This window comes from Cavia porcellus, unplaced genomic scaffold, assembly GCF_034190915.1.
Source record: "Cavia porcellus strain 051 isolate PalLab524CR breed Dunkin Hartley unplaced genomic scaffold, mCavPor4.1 scaffold_29, whole genome shotgun sequence".
Classification (NCBI taxonomy): domain Eukaryota; kingdom Metazoa; phylum Chordata; class Mammalia; order Rodentia; family Caviidae; genus Cavia; species Cavia porcellus.
Genome location: NW_026947512.1, coordinates 2,449,062 through 2,471,633, shown reverse-complemented (window position 1 = coordinate 2,471,633; position 22,572 = coordinate 2,449,062). Strand labels below are relative to the sequence as shown.

The window sequence follows — 22,572 nt, the reverse complement described above, 5'->3', positions numbered from 1 at the left end:
CTTTTAATAAAAATCTTAAAAAAAGAATTATGTGACTTTACGGTGTATTTTCACATTAATAAAATATAAGCTTATTTTTTTAAAAAAAGAAATGAATGTACAAACAGATATAAACTATATCAGCCCTCAGAGCAACAATCAGTTAACTTGCATTTCTATAAAAAAAATTGTTCTGATTCTTATCAGAGTTATTCACTTTACAGAGTTGTAAAATAGCTCAGAGATAATGAAAGGTGGTCATAATCTAGATGGATTATAAAATATTGAGAATATTTTCTAGTGCATGTTAAGTATAATGTAAGTTTTAGCTATAGTTTATATCACAAAATTACATTTTTGGCATCAGAGAGAGAGTAAGGTTTGAATCTTCTATCAGCTGCTTACAAATTAGGTAACTAATTAGTGTGTAACTGAGTAAAAAAATTCATTCTCAGTCCAATTTTCTTATTGCCATGTACTTTCATACCTACTTGGTAAATTTTGAGTCATGAATAGAACAATGCTTATAAAATATTTGATCTACAGTGTATTTTATTATTATATTAAAATACTATTATCATTATTTTTATTATTAAAATTGACAACCTTAACAGTCCTAAAACGTTTTTAATCAATCAACTGTTGCTTTTTTCATTATGGTTACAATCACTTAAAGTTCCTTTTGAATATAGATAAAGTTTTAAATCACAAATAGGTAAACAAATATACTGTAAATATTGAGTCTGGCAAGTTGATTCTCATTTCTGTATTTGTTTTCAAAGCTAATTATTGAGAAAGTCCAGCTTTTTGCTTCTCTTGTCTTTTGCTTTTCTAAGTAAGTGCATTCTTATCTGTAGACACAGAAAGGGCCGGGCAGCAGCGTTGGGAAGAAAAGCCTCCCACACAGTGGGAGACCTCTTTTCAGTTTACCTTTTTTTTTTTTTTTTTTTTTTTTTTTATTTAAGAGGAAAAAGAGAAAAACACAAAACAAACCAAAGCGGCGTAAGGGTACACGCAATACAGAACTACAAAACAAAACAAAACAAAACAAAACAAAAAACCATAACAGTAAGAAATTACCTGCTAGTAGATTACACACTATTTTCTTGAAAATAGTTCCTCAAATCACAAGCCCGGAGGCAGAACAGCAGCTCATTTCTTGGTTTGTTGTGTTTTTTCTCCAGAAGTGCTTGTGCATCCAGGGTTGACATCCCAGGCCCCTGCACAGGGAGAAGGCCTGGGCAGATATAAGCAAAGACTGTAATAGCTGGAGAGGAGCGGAAAGACCGCCTGTGGCCGGCAGGATGCTCAGAAGGCCCTCAGGCCCCAGCCTGAGCTTCCTTTGCCCTGTAAGTAGCAAAGCAGCGCCCAGTTGAGCTAGTGCCTGCCCGAGTGAGGTGCAAGCTCTCCTGGACGAACGCTGAGTGTCAAGTCCTGAGCCTGGTTTACTCCTTGCAGCCTCACCTGTGTTCTGAGACACACTGTGCACAGGGGCAGAAAGAATAAACTGCGCTCTGCTTCCCACCTCCTGATATTTTAAGACTTCTCTGTAGGCTTCTACAAGCCTCTTAACTCTGACTTCCCCTCGGCCCTCTTCTCTTCTTACCGCTCTTTTCCCCCAGAGATGTTTGTATCCAAGACCACACGTATTCTCTCCCATTTATAAATGTCTCTTTTCCCTCCGTCCTTCTCTCTGTCTCTGTCTGTCTGTCTGTTTAGCTATGCCATCTGTGTAAAGCAGGAAAGCGCATTGCCCTGCAAATCCAAGGGTCCCAAACCCACCTTGTTCTCACTCTGCAACACCCTCCCTCCCACCAAACCAGGTGCTTTGCTGCATCTACAAGTCCTGTTTTGCAGAGAGCCGTCCTCATCATATTACATAAGCCAGCAACTGGGCAGTCTTGACTGATTTTCTCCTCTTTCTTACCTCCATGTTTCAGTTATGTAATAAACGATGAGGCAAAGCAGTATAGTACTTAAAACAACAGTATCATGAATTTGGTTCATCATTTTATTTGCACAGGGCTCAGCAGGAATGGCACATTTTTGCTGCCTGTGATGTTAACTGAGAGATCTTGATTGAGGACCCATTTCCAAGGAAAGCCACTTGGCTGTGGATGGCTCTAAATGTTCATGGAAGCACACCCCAGGGCAACTGGCCAGAGAGCTGCACTTCTCTCCATCTGGGGCTCTTTGTGGTGCTCCTTGGTCTTCCTCACAGCATCGTGTGGTGACTTGTTCTAAGAGACAGGAAGGAGGGATGGAAAGTAACGTCAAGGCCTAGGGCTAGAAACTGGCAAAGCACTGCTTGTGTTGGGTTCTGTTGGTCATCCAGATTCAAAGGTGGAACATAAATATCACTTCCTGCGGGAGGATGCCCGAGGAGTTAGGGCTGTCTTTATACGGTCTACAGCAATACAGTTTGTGTGATCTTCTTGCATTAGTCCTTTTCACATGCTGTTCCTTTGGTCTTGAATACCTTTCCCCACCTTCCTATTCCCTGCTTTTTCTCTAAGATCTGCTCTAGTTAACTGTCCACACCTTTCCTACCCTGCCTCCCACAGGGTGTAACACAATACCCTAGGGCAGCACTTAGGATTCTATATTATAATTATTCACAATATGAACTCCCAGAAGACTGAATGCCAGGAAAGATTGTATGTCATTCACCCTTTGTGTCCCCACAAACAAACACAGAGCTGGGAGGATAAGGACCTCAGTGGTGTTTGTGAATGGGTAAAGTTTACTTGCGATAATCTGTTAATAATCCCGTGAAGCAGCAGAAGTTGAGTATTATTCTGCTCTTACTTCCTTAGATAAGAAGAAATAAACATGACAAAGAGTAGCAGCAATACTCAGGCCACTCAGTCAAAAGGACAGCTCAGTATGGTGGGTGAGAGTCCAATTCCCCAAAGTCAGTTGAACACCCTAGATCTAGGAATGACATCAGAAAGGCTAAGAACACTCCAAATGAATGATTAGAGTTAGTTGTTTAATAGAAAATGCCCCTGAGATTACTCACTGTGATCTGTATCTACTGGGGAAATGCACTTGACCTTGTACACCCTGCCAGTGAGCTACAAACAGCAAAAGAGATGGAAGACAGCCTGATAGAATCTGTCATGGTGCAGTGCTTTGTTCAAATGGGAAAGGTGGATCTAAAGGAGATTCTCAAAATGACAGAGTGAGAGAGAGTGAGAGTTGGTTAGTGATTCTCAAGTGCCTCTTCATGGCAGATTGACAGTTACTGTCAGAAAAAGAGACTGTCTAGGGGTCCAAGTGTGTGGATCAATTGGATAATTCATTGGAGTCAAAACCTTAGCTAAAATAAAACATCCCTCCAGGACATCTGATATCCTGTCCTCTGATTTCATGGTTAATAAGCCCCTTCTGTTCACAAATTTGGTTTCTTCCATGTTTTTTATTGTGGAAATCTTTTCTTAGTGAATATGGGTATTCTGGTCAGTAGAAAAGAAGTTTCCTGTTATGAATTTATATAAATGTATTGTATCTTTAAATCCAGTTTCTTTAAAATTGGGTTAGTGGAGAAAAATTTTGAGCACAAATAAATTGATTTCTTACTATTTTAACTTTTAAAGCAATATATGTAATTCTCACACAGTTTTTCCTATAAGAAATCCAAACAGCTGAATAAAATGTACATGAAAGCCCTTTCAACAGTGAGCGCCCTCTGTGCTCCCAGTCCTCAGCCTTATTCTCTGGCAAGTACCAGAGAGAATGGTTGACAAGAGTCAAATATGCAGGTGTCAGTTTCTTTTCATATACTTATTCATGGAGACATGTGTATTTATGAATTTTCCTTTTTATTTATATAGACTAGATCACATTACACCTTTTCCTTTTCTGGGTAACTCTATGCCATGAAGATCCTTTGATATGAGTGTGTTAGGCTGCCCTCTTGTTCCTTGTTATTGGATTGCATTTCTAGTAAAAACAGGAAGTATTGATCAAGGTTGCCCAAAGAAACAAACCAGTAATATATATATGAGAAAGAGAGAGAGAGAGAGAGAAAAAGGAGGCGGGGAGAAAGAGGAAGAAGAAGAGGAGGAGGGGAGGGGCGGGAAAGAGGGAGGAGGAATTAACTCACATCTATCAAGGCTGGCAAGTTCCAGGATCTGCAGAGTGAACCAGCAAGCTGGAAGCCCAAGAGAGCTCACACTGATGTTGTTCCAGTCCGCCAGTCAGCCAGCTTGAAATTCAAGAACATCAATATTTCATTTAGAGTCTGAAGGTAGGAAAAACCACATGTTCCAGTTCAGAAGCCAGCAGGCAGGAAGAATCCTTTCTTACTCAAAGAAGAGTCAGAATTTTTGTTCTATTTAGACCTTCAAACTGATAATAAACGGCCCATCCATTTTACAGAAGGATTCTGCTTTCCTCAGGTTGTGATTTAAATGGTCTCTTTCACAAAAATACTCACATTGATATCTAAAAAATATCTGGATGCAACGGCCTAATGAAATTGACATATAAAATTAGTCACCACCAAAGATTATGTAATTATTGCACTTTTGAACAACAGGTGTTTTTTTTTTCTTTTTTAACTTCTAGAAATATGACTGCAATAAAAATCTTTGACCATATAGTGTTGGCCACATGTGTGTGTATTTCTATAGGATATATTCCTAGAACTGGAATTGCTAGGTATATTTGATAGAATAATACCTCTTCCTCAAAATGTCTATGGGAGACCTTAAAGTATGCTGCAATGAATGACAAAAGAAATGAACTGCACAAGGACTTCAAATTCCTGATCAGCTGACCCGACAACAGAGCAATTGTCCTAGGTTGCCCTGGTGGACCCAATGCAATCACAAGGGCTCCTAAAAATGGAATAGGGAGTCACATGACAGAACTGGAGTGGTGGCAGTGTAAGGACTTAGCCCGAAGCAGCTGGCTGTACAAATGGAAGGCGAGACCACGGGCTAGAGAGTGTGCGCAGCCCACAGCAGGTGAAGGGACAAGGAAACGGGTTCTCCACGAGGGCCTGCAGAGGGCATCCGCCCTGTGACACCTTGGCCTCAGGCCTCGGAGGCTCCTTTCATCTTTCCGAACTACAGAACTGCTGTGCCTCAGTGTTTTTTTAAATCAGTAAATCAGCAGTGATTTGTTGTATCAGTCATAGAATAATAGCAGTATGGGTTCCAGGAAAATGAACTTTAAGAAATTTGATGGATAATGCAAAATGAGTTTCACAAAAAGTAAAAAGGGGCTTTTCAACCCCGACATCAGTGAAAGAGAAAGTCCATTTTCCACACTGCCATCAGCACGACTTTATGAATTTTTTACATTTTGATAATTTAATAGGTAAAAGTTTTCTCTTTATTGTTGAGATGGAGGATGTTTTGAGTTCCTTTCCCTATTCTATTCATGAACCAGAAGTTTATACAAAGTTCGTGGTCTTTCTTGTTACCTTACAGGTACAGGTACGTTTGGAGAGAATGTCTCTTCACCCTTTACCTGTTATTTTCCTCCAATCCATCACACCTCTATCTACTCTGTTATGGTGTATTTTGTCAAACAGACAAACATTTTCTTTATGACTAGAATCTGTGCTTGTTTAGAAAAAAAAGATTAATAGCTCAAGAAACTGAACATGTCTGCATGGATAGGGTAATAAATAGCGTGAGTGACTTTCAGTAAGACCAATGTTCCTTTGGGGATTAAATTTCTTATCAAAATAATGATCTTATTTATTCAAAAATAATTTACACTTAGCTCACTTTACACCAGGCTTAGATGCAGATGCGGGGGAAATGTGAATGTGTATAGCATTCAAAGAATGTGTGGTCTAGTGGGGGACAGGGACAACAGGACACGCAGAACAAGTGCAGAGAACCGGTGCTAAATCCGAGGTTTGTGCAGAACCCCATGGAACCCCACATCCAGAGTCATGAAGTTGGGTAGAGATTTCCCAGGTGAGGCAGGAGGACAGAAAAGGTGTGTGAGAGAGACAGATCTGCAGGTACAGAAGCCGGGACCCACAGCCCATTCATAGGATGGGGGCGATGCTGATCGTGAGCTGAGTCTGGAGATGTGGGCAGGTCCTGTAACATACATCCTCCAGTTTGGTATGTTCCCACACGGGCGCCTGAAAGCCTTTGAAGACTGAAGCTGTCAAGTGAGAGATGGGCGAGCCGTCTTCGCAAGGAGACCGCCTCAGACTGTGCTGTGGAGACGACCCTGGAAAGCACAGCTAGGGGCAAGTAGGAGGCTGCTGGGCACCTGGACACGGGAATGAGGCCTGCAGAGACAGACAAACTGGCAGGTTTGTAAGGTTCATGCCACGTTTCCTGCCACTCGTAATCATCCTATGTCCAAATTCCAGTTAGATGTGGAAATATAGCTGTGGTGACAGTCTAAAAGATTTTCCTGGGGAAGGAGAAGTCACTGTTATTAAAAGTGCAAAGTGGTTATGCAGCCAGATTAAATTTATTTTGATCTTTTATATTTTGACTTTCTTTATGCAGGTGCTTGGTTCTCAATTTAAGATGGTCCAATTTAATGATTTTTTTTACTTTATAATGGTAAACAGTGATAAGAAATCAGTGGAGTCGATACTTTGAATTCTAATTTTTAAAAGAAATAGTAAGGACTGAACTCAGGGACCCTATCACTGAGCTACATTCACAGCTCTCTTAATTTTATTTTGAGACAGGATCTTGCTAAGGTGCCCAAGACGGTCTTGAACTTGTGATCTTCCTGCTTCCACCTCCCAAGTAGTTGAGATTACAGGCATGCACAGCCACAACCTGGGGTGAGTTTTGAAATTTGGTCTTTTCCCAGACTAATGGGGTACAGTGAGAAAACCTTCTGGTGCTGGGCAGAGGCAGTGAGCCATAGCTCCCAGTCAGCCACCCAGTCATGAGCGTAAACAACCATACTCTACAGTGTACTGTGTGGCTGGGCTAGGAAATTCAATAGGTTGAGTTGACTACAAGCATTTTTGCCTTAGGATGTTTTCAGTTTACAGTAATTCAACAAGATACAGCACCTCCGTAAATTGAAAAGCACATGAGCTGTCCATCTCCTTTCCTCTTACTTTGCATTATTAATCTTCCCATGCTATACACCAGGAAAGCAAAGAACTCATCTTAGGTCTTTCCTGAGATTTTTAACTTTCACCCTGAAATTCGTTACCAGTCATGGCAAAGCCGTTTATAACATGGAGAACCTGGCCTGCAGATAAGAATCTGCTTTCTCTGCCAAGATACCAGGAAGGTGTGAGTGGAGGAAAATGAAATTCTCTGGTATTGTTCTTCGCTTTATTGTACATGGCATCACTTCTCAAAGAGACACAGAAGCTTCACCTTTTATTGAAATCCTAAAGCAGCCAAAGGGAACTACCATATAGAGGTGAAAATACTAACAGTATAGACTAGGTGTGAATTTTACCCTGCTCTGGAGCACAACTGCTTCTCTCTCCTCTCCCCTTCCCCAAGTTGAGCTTCCGTTTTCTGTACCCAGGTGTGTGACAGACCAGTATGGGGGAGAGGACAGGCCCCTGTCAGGAGCAACATTCTCTTCATCAGAGTACTAATCTCAGCTCTGCTTCATTCAGAAATGGAAAGAGTGTTGAATCTCTGAAACTTGCTGCTGGCAGAGAGCATCAACTGCTAACGGAACCCACTGGCTAACATCTGCCCTTTTCTCTCTGGTAACTGGGCTCGTCCTGCTATGCCAGGAAGCTTGATAGGATCTGGAGCTCTGTCATTTGAAACTGGGTGACACAAAGACAAATCCAGAAGTCCAGAAGCCAAGGCCTAGTTTAGAAGACTCAGAGGAGCCTGAGTAAATCTGCTAAAGAGAGACTGTCACCTCCATGCTCCTCTACTCCTGGTCAAACTGCACTGTCATCCACCAAGACCAGTAGCCAGGTCCAGATGAGTTTGCAGTTTGGTTTTGAGAGAGGGAAATGAGCAAGATCTGACAAATGGCGACATTCATTTGAGGGGTAGAAGAACGGTGGGGAACAATCGCTAAATCCTGGGCATCAAAAGCATATGGTAGAGAGCTGGCATTAACACCAAAGATCCTACAGAGGAGGAGCTGCTTCCTGCATCCACATCTTCTTCAGGGAACTTTTAGTGTTTAATATGCTACCAGCTTGGCATTGTGGACTGTGAGCCGCTGGGTACTTCATTACAATGGTTTCCAGCTGAGAGCAGAGGAAAGACAGGACTGAACCAGGCTGAGTGATGGAAGCCTGGCCCTTCTTCTTAGTGCCTGAGAGGGGCCCCATGTCGCAGGCAGAAGCTCAGCTGGGCACCATGAGGCTATTTGCAGTTTGACAGCCTCTCCTGAATTATTGATGCTCTCCCTGCCTCGGGACTTCCCCCTTGTTAATGAATCACACAGTGTGAAAATTTAAAGAAGCAAATGAAGACAATCTCTCTCCCTATTATTTCCTGCTTCTTTTGCCATCTGAGCTCTAATTTTAAGTCAATCAGCTTGAAAGGCATCTCTTGGGAGACAGCACAGCTTAGAGAGGCATGATCAGGCCGAAGACTCCATGGCGTGGAGTGAGATCAGGACCTGAGCCCTGAGTTAGTGAACGGATCTGTGTGGTGCTGGGCCATGTGAGCACTGAGTCGCTGGGTCACAGAAACACATGAGCAAAAACAATCTGTCAACACTCCTCCTTGGGACAGGAAGTGCCACAAGTATATGTGCCGTATCTCAAGGATATCCCTGAAGTCGGGGATTAAAACTTTCAAATTGAGATTCAAATTGAGAATTTGGATTTTTTTTAACGTAGGATAATAGCTATTGTTGGTCAGTGAAAATAGTTGACTTTTTTTTTTAAATAAGAAAATGTCACATAAATATGTATATTACCCGACTTCTCTTGGGAAATCAAGATCTCTTTCATTTGTACATTGTACCACTCCCTGCACTTAGAGTGGCTGCTGCTTTAGAGGATGTGTGATGTTTTGCCACAGTTCTAATCGCTTGTTAATGGTTGAATTTTTGATCTGTGAGCTTAAAAAAGGTGACAAGCAAGTTTCTTTATGTGCCAACTCAAGTCCGTTAGAAGGATTACCTATTGTACTGTAATGGATCTGAGGTCAGCTATGATAGGTTACAGGGCAGTGTGTGGTTATTCACCTCCTTTTCGCTATAAGAGACTTACTTACACATTCCTGACTTCTGCCGTGAGACCATGTGAGGATCATTCTAGCAAAAACTTTATGAGCCATCAAGGGTCATCACCAGCTTTCATTCTGTTAAGTCTTTCATTCTGCTCTGAGAATTACATATCTTATGATCCTCCTGCCTTGGTCCCAGAAGGAAAAGATCCTGTGGAGCAGGTCAGCAATTGTTGTACAGCTTGGAGCCAAGCTATAGTGTGTGGTTGAGCTGCAACTGAATGCCTTCATTGACATGAGAGAATGACATGCATTGTTGGAAGCCACTGAGAATGGGACTTGTTCCTCACTGAGCACAGCTGACTAATACAGCAAGACAGACCATAGTAGCAAAAAAGTTGCCATGAAAAAGTGCTTTTCCTATTTTCTGAGTTGTCAAAATAGTAGTATTAGAAAATGTCTAAATATTAGTTTTATTTTTCTTAAATTTAAAAAATATCTCCAAGGATTCTAGAAAGAATCCCTGGTGGTAAAATAATAGAGTTACATTTCTCAGTCCACACTAATATCCATGTTACAAAATTTTGAATCATTTTCCTTTTACTATTACCACTTAAGAAATCTTATACATAAGGAATTTGCTAATTTCACTTGTAAAAGTAAGAGGACATTACAAAAGGTTTGTTATGTAGAGGGTCTAGTATCTAATAAAGTTTTATCCACTGCTTTGTGGGAGGATCAATGGCCTATAATTTTGGAAATTGCTTTATCAGTGTTAAGTGATTATAGATTCTAGTTTTCAGTATCTTATACTAATGTGGCAGCTTTCTCATTTTCTCCATTAGGAGGGAGACTGGGCTATCATTGTTTGATAGATTGAGAGACTGAGGCAGTCAGCAAGGAAGAGATTTGTCAGCTCCTTGAGGAGCTCATCCTACTCTTTTGATCGGCAATAATTTGTCTTTTGTCTTACACAAAAAAAGGGCCAATCAGAAGCTTTTGCATAATTTTACTAAACTCAGATTTGTAGTCTAATGCTGTTAAGTTAGAGTGAGATTTTGACTTGTTTCTTGGAAGTAGTTAAAACCTAATTAACCTCAATATCTATTTCTCTATTTACCTTCAAAATCCTTTCCCATCCCCAATTACTTCTAATTTACATTTTTTAGCTTGTAATGTCAATATTCACCATTTTATTTCAGCCATTTATTAGCCTGGTTGTCCTATGAACCATCTGATGCTAGATATAGCAGTAATTTAGGATCATCAAGGTTTAATTTGTATATGAATCATATTGGATCGAGAATCTCCATGGTAGATAAAATCCAAGAAATGAGTGTATAATTTGGTATCATCCTGTCATTTGAACTGTGCAGTTTATTACAAATTTTTGACATTAAAGTATCTCTCATGGGCAGCCTGAATGCTTCAAAGAGCCAATAACTACCCGGAGGTGTCTGATATAAGTTTGGTACAACACCTTCATTGGTGATACTGGTTTGGGGCAAAACTGGGTCATTATTTAGGGATTTGTGGTTCACAGGCATATTACAGGTTCACAGGCATATATTCAGGGATTTGGGAATGCCATGTCAGGTGCTCAAGAGTTAAAGGCAGGTAAGCTGAAAGGAATGGTCCTAATTTGGAACCTAACCCTAACCTTAACCCTAACCCTAACCCTAATCCTAACCCTAACCCTAACCATTCATTAATAGTAACTTTCACTTCTTGCATTCCTGGATGACTTCAAATTCCTTTTTTTGACAGTAGGATTGTGATGCAGCCCCATCACTTAGTAGACATCCTTTCTACTGATCTACAATTTATTCAGATTTTGCGTGTGTGTGTGTGTGTGTGTGTGTGTGTGTGTGTGATGAAGTTGAGTCAAAGGCCTTAAAGATACAAAGCATGCACTTTCGCACTGAGCTATATCCCTAATTTCTATTTGTGTTTTCTTAAAAGGACAAACTACTGGATCACAGCAAAGCAGGTCAGAAACCACTAGATCATGGAGATAATGCCCGGGGTTGAAGAGAGTTCAGAGAGCTGTTTGAATTGGAAGCTGGGAGTCTAGATGCTATTCTGGTCTTCAGAGAGACTGTCACATCACTTTAGTGACACCAAATCATCATGTGGCTTCCCTTCTCTCTCTCCTTCCAGCAAGCAGCCTCACATTAGATGGCTTTTTTCTTCTGATTTTATTTTAAAGAGAAAAATCAATAAGTAAACAAATAAAAAATAACAAAAGCAAAACAATGACAATAACAACAACAAAGAACAGCAATAACTATATAGGTTTTCAAAACAAGATGATAGGAAGTTAGCGATGGATGTTATATTGCATATTGTTATCCTCAAAATAGTCACTCAGGTTGCCAGATATAGGAATAAAACAAAACAGTAAAACAGAATAAAACATTGGATTTCAAAAATAAGACAGAACACAGTCCCCCACAGCTGCTACAATGCACATTGTCATACTCGAAAGAGATTCTCAGACTACCAGCTTCAGGCCTGCAAAGTCAATCAAACAACACAAGCAGGAAGTTATTTTTCTTTACTTCAGTTGCTATCATTTCAGCCTGACTTCCTCAGAATCAGCCCATGGCTTATGGGTTTAGGGTGGGGTGTCACTCTTCTTGTCTCCCAGGCTGCACCCTGGCTGGCTCACGGGAAGGTGTGGTTTGGCTTCTTAATTCTCTTCCCTATACTTTTAGGAATTTTTCTATAGTATGTTACTGGATGGCATTTTAAAAAACAGCCTTCCTAATATTAATGTTTCTTACAGCTCTAAGACTCTCTCCGTGGTAGAACACAGGTCTCCTTAGCACAGTATATCCTGTATGGTATCTCCCACCCCACTAATCAAGTGTTGTCCAGCTCTCCACCTCTCTCTCTGCTCAATAAGTCATCTATTTCTAGTTCATAGGAAAAGAAAGTGTGACTCTTGAAAAGGGCTCTGACAACTTACTGTCCCACCTCAACATTTCTGGCCACTGTTTTTCAGATTTTATGAACTTTCACAGAATAGACTGAGCAGCGCTGAGCACCCAGGGTAAGCAGCATGCAGCACTTCATCACCCCTGTGCTACTGGCAGAACAAAACAATTAACACACCATTCCTCATTTTTTCCATGCACCTTGAAGTTTACAAAGGATTTCACACATATGATCTCATTTCTCTGTTCTTCCGCAGTTTAGAGGCAAGAGTCCTGGCTGTCACCTTAGGTATGAGAAGGCAAGATTCCCACAGGTTTCAGGACTTGCCTGAGATCTTGCTGTCAGGAAATGACAGATCGTGAGCTGAAGAAAGGCCTGTCATGCTGATGCTTGGCTTCTACAACTATGGTTGACTGCCTTGGACCTGTAAATTCCAGGTGGCTCCTATGCTGCAAATGTAAATACTTCCTGTTTTTCCCAGTTGTCATTTTTCCTCTCTAGCTGACTCACTACCAGCTTTCAGCCAGAGTTTAGTTTAAGACACACCAAAAAGCCTTTTTCACCTGCTGTACAGCAGTCCAGCTTATCCAAAATTTCACGGATGGTGGTTTCAGTTATCTAAGATCAATAACTGTCTGAAAAAAATAAATGGAAAGTCCAGAAATAAAAAAATGAATTAGTTCTAAGTTGCATGCCATTCTGAGTTGTGTAATAAAATCTTGTGCCATCCCACTCCATTTTGCCCAGGGGATATAACTCATCCTTTGGTCCAGAGTATCCACATTGTATGCACTACTCTTTTTATTAGCAATTGAGTCGATGTTTCAGTTATCAGAGTGATTGTCATGGTGTCACAGAGCTTGAAATCAAGTAATCTTTATGTAATGATGAATGCTACATCACAATGCCTCTATCTCTCACCTCACTTCATCATGTAGGCATTGTGTCATCTCACATCACTACAAGAAGAGGGGAGTACAGTGCAATAGAACATTGAGAGGAGTGAGACAGGGAGAAACTGCATTCACATAATTTGTATGATAGCTTATGGCTACAGTTGTTCTATTTTATATTAATTGTTTCTGTTAATCTCTTGCCATGCCTAATTTGTAAGTTAAACTATCATAGATATGTATGTATAGAAGAAAAAAGACAGTATACATAAGGTTTAGTGCTATCCAAGGTTTCAGGTGTCTACTGGGGGTTTTTGAATGTATCATACCAAGCCAAGAGGGACTACTGTATTCCCTCTTCACCTTGAACTCTCACAAAAATGTCCTTTTAAAATTCTGTTTATTTTATCATCTTCTCTGATAGAGACTGAGGGAAATGATGACTTCAATACCTCAACAAAATATATGGTATGTGTGAGATTTCTGTTCCCTAAGGTTTTCATGACTGTACAGGATCTACCTGATAAAACCACACCTTTAGCCCACCTTAGAAGCCCCCTTTTCCCTTCTATTCTTGTCTCTTTTTCTTACGCTCTCTGCATTCTAGTCATCTTTCTTTGGTCTGTGTCCTCACTTTTAACAGCTAATCCTTTTTCAGAGTCTCCACCAGCACAGAGCACCTGATCTATACCCCCAGTAGACCTCACATTCTGGATAGTATGTTTGGTTTTCTGCACGCAAGTGCATGATATCCACTACCAGTGAGAAACATCCTTAAGGTCCTGTGTGTATCCCCTTCTGCTAAAGAAAAGGGCACAGAAACTCTCTTGCTTGGAGGAGAAATGCAGGCAGGCTAAGAAGCAGGCATAGGGGCATAAGCTGGCACAAGAATTACCTCATTAACATCAAAACCTTCCAAGGCTGAGACAGCATTGCAAATTCCTCCAAGATCCGGGCTGTCTTGCGAGGGTTCTCAGCCCATGCAGCTGGAAGGAGGAGTCCGGACCACCAGAACACCACATTTTAATGCCACCTCCCATCCTCACCTTCCTCTAATCACTTTAGGTGCTGACATTTAGCACCTCACGTTAGCCTTCACATCTGTTCCTGTTTTAAACTAGCTGTACTGCAATCCTACCTTAGACGCAAAGGAACTGACATGTAGGGAAATGGCGTGATTTGTCAAAGCTGTTTTCCAGGTAAAGAGTGGAGAAACATGCAAAACTCATACATAAACTACTTTTGGGCGAGTCCAGGGTAATCTGACCTCACATTGTGACATTTCCCCCACTGCTCCTTCGTTTCCTACTTGCACAGAAACAAGGTGTCCCCACATTTCTAGCAGGGCAGTTCCCCGCTAATTGGCTTGGGCTCTTGTTCTCCAAACGAAATTGGATTCTTTCCTGCATTGAGAAACTTCTAGGGAATCCTCTCGCAGATGAGGGCACAGAGCCATCGAGCTGTCTGGAGTCACTTGTAAGTCACCGAGCACACTGGTGGCCCAGCTGAGATGTGTACCAAAAGCTGCCATGACAAAGTCTTTCCTTTAACCCCCACCCTAGGCAAACGAGTGTCTCTTCAGAACACGCTTTGCTCTTCAGCTTTCTTGACAACTTCTAACCAATGTTTCCTTATTTAATTACTTTCTGCATAATCTGTTCCTGTAGACTTTCCTTTGCTATTGCAGGATCTGCAGCTTTTCCCACAGATTTCCTAGAAAAAGTACCTGTCCTGTCATTTGGCAACCGTGGTCACAGGTAAAAAGATCTCAGCTGTGCTGATCTGCAGTCCCATAAATCTATAATTTTTAAAAAACTGAAATGAAAGTATTAATACTCATCCCTGAAGCTGAGGGCTGAGGAAGGTACTTGCTTCATCTCTAGAGTTGGTTTTCAGTTCCCAGTGCCATGGCCCACCGAGGACGAAGCACTATTCCGTGGAGATCAGGAGTTACCTGTACCCCTCGGTGCATTTCAGCAGGCTGGTTTGGAAAGGTACAGAGCAAGAGCTGGGGCAGGGCAGCAAGACGATGGGAGCGGAAGAAGGGCTCTTCACACAGGAAAGGCCAAGGAATTTCACTTTTCCTCTACACTGGACTTTGTAAAGCATATTAGACAAATCGCATGCCTTGTCTCTGCTTTCGTTTGGTAAAATGAAGGCAATAATTTTAAATTGTTCGCCTTTTCATTAAGCTTCCGGATCTCTAGGTAAGCCCTAAAATCTTGAATTTTTGTCCAAAAATAACGTTTAAAAATCAAACAAAAAAGTAATATTTACATAACTTTCCCCTTTTCAAATAAATCCTGCTTCTTCCTCAACCCAAACACACAAATACACAGATGGATTCAAGCCTGTGTACTGTGGCCATGACTCCTAATAATGCTGGAACCCTGACAAAATTGCTTATTTGCACCAACCCCCATTTCCCTCAGCTAGAACAAGAGGATAATAAGTAGCCACCTCCTATGGTTGCTGTGAGGGTTAAATGAGTTAGTGGGTAAGAGAACCCTTAGCATACATGCTATGGCTTGTGTCTAGTGTCCCCCAAAACCTTGTGCACTCATAGATGGGGCTTTTCAAAGGTAGCTGGATCTAGAGTGTGTGAGGCTGGAATTAAGGGTGTGTGATTACTAAATCAGTTCAGTAATTGGCTTGGTGTAGTTCTGGGTGAGCATGACGTGAGTGCCCAGCCTGAGTAGGGGTGGCACCACTCAAGGGCTGAGTGCCCTGAAAGGGATAAAAGAGACAGTCAGCCTGTTGCCGCCGCTTTGCTACCTTCTATCTGCCATTAGTTATTTCTCCCCTGCAATGCCCTCTTGCCATGCCACCCTGCCTTGGACTCAGCCAGCTATGAACTAAAACCTCTACAAACTGTGAGTTGAAATAAACCTTTACTCCTTAACTTCGGGTGTTGGGTGTTTTGTCTTAATGATGAGAAAAGTGACTAAGACAATGTGTCTTCATGGCATTAGTGCATCATTACAATAGTAAAGATGCTGTGGCTCCAAAGTCTGGAGTTCTGGGAGTTCAGAGTATGGAACAAACTGACCCAAAATTGTATATGGAAGAACAAAGAGAGAGAATAATGAAATTGAAAAACTACAAAGACAGCAAAATTTCTTATAGTGTTTCAGTGTTCTCCAGAGAAACAGAACTAATCTGGTCTATAAAGAAAGATTTATTACAAGGGAATGGATCACGGGACCACGGAGGCAGAGAAGCACTATAACCTGCCATCTGTGAACTAAAGGCCCATTGAAACCTGGTGGTGTAGTTGGAACCCAAACCCAAAGGTTTGAAAACCGGGCCCAACAATACCACCGCCAGAGTGGGGACAACCAGACCCCAGCACCTTCCGACATATATACTAAGAAACAAGAAGAGTCAACCACCTTCCCCTGCAAGCAACCAGCTGATCCGGAGAAACACAAGTTTAAAATGATAGCTATTGAGGTGAAATGCAATTTGATGCTTGTGGTGTTTGGTGTTTCACTGACTTTGCAGGTGCAGGGTTGGTGGTCTTATCATCTATTCCTAGGATAATGGTACACAGTGTGGCATCTATGAGGGATCTCCTTCTGAAGATGATAGCCATTGTTAATTCCTTGTTGTCTTGTTTTGAAGACCTGTATCATTTTCATTGTTTTGTTGGCTTGGGTTTTATTCTGTTTTGTTTTGTTTGATTTTGTTTTATCTGATGGCGTGGGCCGCTATTTCAAAAATAGCAATATATATGATGATAGTCATTTTGGATTTACTGTTGTCTTGTTTTGAAGTCCTTTATTGAATTCATTGTTTTGTTTTTATTGGTTATGTTCTCTTTTGTTTAATTTTTACTATGTCTGAAGGTATCTGCAGCTGTTTTGAAGACAAGAGGTATTACGGTAACCATTGTTGATTTCCTATTGTTTTGAAGTCCTGTGTCACTTACACTGGTTTGTTTTGATTGACTTTATTCTATTTTATTTTGCTTGGTTTTATTCTCTTTGAAAAAATCTATTTAGATCTTCAACAGATTGGGTGACATGGTCCACAAGGGTGAGGGTGATCTGCATCTGCCAATTCACATGCTAAGCTCTTCTAAAAATTCTCCCACTCACAAACTCAGAAATTATGTCTCACTAGTTCTCTGGGCATCCTTTAGCCCAGTCTTGTTTAAAATATCAACAATCCTATTTATTTTTGATGATTCACATACAAGACACCAGCATGAAAGGAATGATAATCATGAAACAGGATGGAGGTACTGGTGTAGGGGGAGGGGAAAACGGGGGGATGCAGAGGAGGCGTCAGTTATAATACTGATATTCATGACTTTAAAACGTTCAGCATAACCGTTCTCCACTGTTGGTGAGTGTAGGCCAGTACAACCACTGTGGAAATCGTTGCAGAGATTCCTCAAAAAACTAGGATTGAAGGTCCCATTCCACCCAGATATTCCCCTTATGAGTATTTTCCTAGAAGAAGTGAAAAATACCATGCCACAGCAATATATATGCACCTGTGTTTATATCAGCATAGTGTGTAATAGTTAAATCTTGGAAACAACTCAAATGTCCATCAACTGTGGAATGCATAAAAAAGATATGGTATTTTTATGCAATGGAGTATTGCTCAGCTATAAAGAAAGATAAACTTGAGGCTTTTGTAATTAAATGGATGCAACTTGATATCATACTCATAAGTGAAACAAATCAAACTTGCATGCGTAAATATCGTATTGTGTCCCTAGTGTAAAAAAAATTGAAAGGGTAATAAGATCCAAAATGTACAACAGATATTGTGAAAATGAAAGGGAAAGAAAGTACTCAAAAGGAAAGAACAATTGGGATAGGGAAAAGGAGAAAAAGAAGAAGGATAAAGATTATATGTATATAGTCTACTATATGTGTGTGTGTGTGCATGTATGTGTATATATATATATATGTATATATATATATATATATATATATGGTAGATAATTATACTACTAATCTTTGTAAGTTCATTGAAAAGAACAGTTTGTGCTTTCATTGTTTGATTTTTTATGCCTAAATCTTATCATTTGAACTACTTTTAAGATAATAATATGCAATATATTAACTCGTGTTATTTTCCTATCATTTTTGAAATTCTGTATCATCGCTGTCCCTTTTCTGTTTTTATTTATTTATTTATTCATTTTTGGTGCCATGGATTGAACTCATGACTTTGCGTTTGCTGAGAAGGCGCTTACACTGCTGAGCTGTTTTGTTGTTAAAATTTAAAAAATAATAAAGCATTCATCAAATAGGCCAAACTGTTAGATTTTGAAAGAAAATACATTAAATTATGAGTAAGAGCAGACAAGAATTAATTGTCATTTTCCTCCACTTTATACATTTTTACAGGATCTTGTAATCCATTTAAAAATATTTTAGATTGATCTTAAGTACCAAAGCAGAGCAGAGTGAGAGGGTAACTGTCTGGAAGTGTGCCCTGCGGCCCCAATCCAACAGGCAAGGACAGTGATCCCTAGTACCTAGCACAGCGCCTGCACCGAGCACAGCATATGCAGTAAATAAAAGATGAGAAGAGAAAATACATGAATGGGCACCTGGTCCCCAGAAACGGAAGCTTGGTCATGTGTGCACCATACCCTGGTTATCGTTTGATCACACTGTGAGGCTCATTTCCTCTCTCTCCATCTCACTCTGCCTGAGTTGCTGTCTTGTGTAATAATTCAGGGGATTGTGTTTAGGGACCGCTGCTTGTGGGACGGCGGGAGCTGCAGTTTGGCCCTGCTGTGCTCTGAATCCATTAGTGTTTTCCAGCATCATTACTGCTCAGAAGAATGATCCTCTCTTAGAGCAGGGCATCGCTGTCTTTCTCATACTGTAGTAATAGTAATAATAATAACAAACCCAAGGAAATAAAATCACCAGGGAGGCTTTCCTTTTTAATTAAGGAGTCCTGATGAGTTACAGTCCCACCATGCGTGGACTCCATTCTCCTCTGTAAGGAAGGAATGGTAAATGTGAGGTATGCTTTCTTTGCAGTTCTGCTGCTATTTTTCCTTTATTTCTGGTGTTCCTGCTTCCCTCTGTACTGGCATGCACATACATGAAAAATATAGGGCTTCAGGAGGATCCAGACCTCTGTGTTGGCCCATTCAACTTGAAGTTCTAAATGTCTCTGAGTGTCATTCAAGGAAAACTAATATGATCCGTGTAGGTTGGTTGGTAAATTGTGCTAACAAAGATAAAGTCTTAGGTTCCATCTTCCCAAAGCCAGAGTGATTTTCTCTGTTCTCTAGATACCAAGGTAACATATCCCAAGCTGAAACCCCCGTGGCTTGCCTGGAGGAGACCTTACAGAATATTAACATAGAAGGTTCATAACAGCAACACAGTTGGGATATGTATTATCTATTGTCATTCATAAGGGACTTAAACAAGGCAGAGTGGCCACAAATCATGTGAAATACACTGCCACCATTAGAACTCAAAACTACCTCCATCTGGTGAGTGTGTGGATTCCTTTTACAAGAAAAATCAGCTTCTACGGATAAAAAAAGATTGGTGATGCTTCAATTCACCTACAAGATGTGGATCTCAGAAAGCATTCAGGGTCAGGGCATAGAAACTAGAGGATCGGTCATTCCTACTGTCATTTTTGATTGTTCTGAATCTGAGAGTTTATAATAAGAAAAAATGAGACAATTTCAAGCAAAGAGAAATTTGGGCTGCGTGGCTGGGGAAAACTATGGTGAAATCCATTAGACTGTGTAATAGTTTCCCAAGGGGAATGATGTAAGCCTCCTCTCTGCAGTCATTTAAATTTAGACTGAACCCTGCATGTGTGAGCAGACCCTGGGGAACAATCCTACATTAAAAAGGGGATGAGGAAGGTGATAGGCCAGATGACCTAATAGATCTTTTCCAACTTAATTTCTAGGACTGTGGGATCCTAATTAAAATGAACTATATTGCTGTTATGAACCTTCTACGTTAATATTCTGTAAGGTCTCCAGGCAAGCCGTGGGGGTTTCAGCTTTTTCTTAATTCTATAGAGCCAGGATCTCATAAGCCACCCTAACCACACAGCTGCTACCCGTGTACTGACTTCTTGCAGCTAACAATGCTTGATTTAAAGTCATTTTAATGACTTCCTTTTAAGGAAGTAGTGCCCACATTGCGAGCTAATGTTTTATTCAAAGTAATCCAAGGGAATGAGAAGCACATTTTGATAGCCTTTCAGATGTGATGTAACAGTAAGTATCCCTCTGGTTAACAACACCCTGGTAAGCAGCCAGCCCTGTGACAGCAGCAGTGCCACCACGAAACACTTGGGCATAGTACACGCTTTATTACAAACAGTCCTGACTTCCTTTTACCTTCAACCGATATTTGAAAGGGAACCTGATAACTAGAGAAGCCATAGCAGAGCTTGTGCCATTGCAGAGTGTGTAACTGCCTACTGATGTCAGACTCCCTTCCTCGGTGTATTCTAGAAATGGGCTCCAGTGAGGACATTTGGACAGGATCACTGTGGGGAGGCCAAGGCTGGTGAGGGAACCCCAAGTGAGGGCCAAAGGGCACTTTATCCTTCAAAGGGGCTGCAGTTTGGGGCAGAGGGAAGGCGTAAGTAGCTCAACTGCTCCTAGTGGTATTTCAGATGAATGTAGTTTGTTGGATAAGAAAAGAGTGGTAACATATACTTGGTAAGCTATTGTACTAATATTGTCCCATACTACAGATTCCCGGAAGGCTCGTGATAGGCCACATAGAATTAAGTCTACTAACAGGAAATGCACATGGCATGTATTAGAGAATGCCACGCCCTACCTATTTTAAATTTACAAGCCATATTCTAGTTAGCCTACAGAGGGTTTCCATGGAAATTGGAGATATCATTTTTAGCAGAACAAGACGATGGTATCAGGTGTACAGAAAGACTAGAGAATCCCTGCACCTTCGAGAATTAGCTGGTGTTGCATCACATGAAACTGTGTCTCCCTGCTATTATTATTTGCATTATAATATTTCTAATATGTAGTTATCAGTGTATGAATCCTATACCCAGAGGAGAGACTGTTGTGTGATATTGTCGCCAGAATATAGCTCAGATCTTGATACAGAAGGCACTTAATAAAATTTATTAGATCATTACGATACCTTAGAACCTCAATATCATCTTCTGAAAATGCTGTAATAATTATAACTCAAAGAGATGTTTTAAGGATTAATACAGAACAAGTAAAGTAGTTCAGGCAGTGCCCAGAACTTAAATAACAGTTTCTTTCCCCGCTCTTTTTAGCATGGGAGAGTTATTTATTTCCGTTTGATAGATAGCAGGCAAAAATGTTCTATAAAAAATTAAGCCACAATGTTCCCCACTTGTGCTCTGAATTTTATGTGGCTGTTTTAATTGGATTTCTAGATAAGCCCAGTATTTTGTATCTTACAAGCACTGTACGGTTACACCATCTCCAGCCCCAATCCTTCTCCTCATTACTCACTTGGCAAGGTACTCACTAGCCAAGATGCTCACACTTGATTCTGTTGCAGAAACCCATGAAACAAATGTTGAGAATGTGTAACAGCAGTAATGATAAAGATGAGTACTGGACAGTGACCCTGCATGTTCATTCTGATGAGAATTCTACCTCGGTAAGTCCAGAGTACTTGCACGTCTTCCTGGGGACCCCCATGGAGGCGTCCTAACTCTTCTTCACTGTTTTATTTTTGCAAAACAGAAAGTATGTGCAGAATGACTTTTAACGGATGTCTATGCAAAGCCAGCCCGGTGCACAGGAGTGAGGAACGGGGTTTGCAGGGCCACCGTGGCATGCGCAGGAGCTGGCACCAAAACAGCCAGCTTCCTGCCAAAGACAGTAGGCGGAGTTTGGCTGTCTTCACTGGCTCCGAATGGCCTCTTCCAGGTGTGCTCACATACTGCACACCTTGCAGGTGTGTGCTTCCAGCTGTCCCACACTGCCTGTATGGTACAATAGATCCTAGGCACTGAATTTCTGAGAAGCAAAATGGAGGCCCAGGGGAGGAGGAGGTAAACGCTGCCAGCACCCAGCTGCCATCTGAAGGCACAGCAGAGGCCTAGTCCCTCTTGCAATGTGGGATGCACATCTGTGAACGGACCAGTTTCTCCTGCTCCAACCCAGTATCTACTCTGGTCGCTCGCCCCTCAGCCTTGGTTCTCTGTGACCCCCAGTTCTTCCATTATTGCATCTCTTACCTGTGTGAACTCTGCGTGCCCTGGAGCCAGCAGGCAGTTACTGCTTCACTTCCTCTTTCATACTTTTAATTCCAGTTGAACTCCTGACTTATGATCATGTATTGTCATCTTTGGAATTCCCAGTTGGAGGGCAGAAACTTCGCTTCTGCTGCTCTGTTGCCCCAGTTGCCCTCTGCTGGTCATTTTTAGGTACTGCAGAAACCCTAGAAGGTCATTTCACACATAGTGTGCAACAGCTTTCTTGTCGTGCTTTTTCCATCTTTTTAAAAAATTACCAATTCTGTCTCAGAACTTTCCAAAGTGACACTAAAACATCTTCATCTCTACGCTCCCAGTGACTGTCTCATGAATCTGCCATGACCCCTCTCCTACTGCATCCCATACCGGACTAGCTCAGTGGAATAGATCCTTCATGACTGAAAAAGAACCTTGCTGCC

At 41.1% G+C, this 22,572-nt stretch overlaps 1 long non-coding RNA gene across 1 annotated transcript; it reads right to left on the bottom strand.

The window, feature by feature from the left end:
• Window positions 1-1,972: 1,972 nt before the first annotated feature.
• On the bottom strand, window positions 1,973-22,256 carry LOC134473997 (uncharacterized). Its single transcript, XR_010044525.1, has 3 exons — window positions 22,136-22,256; window positions 4,088-4,189; window positions 1,973-2,219 (listed from the first exon to the last, which is right to left on the bottom strand). It is a non-coding gene; the product is annotated as an uncharacterized LOC134473997 (long non-coding RNA).
• Window positions 22,257-22,572: the final 316 nt, after the last annotated feature.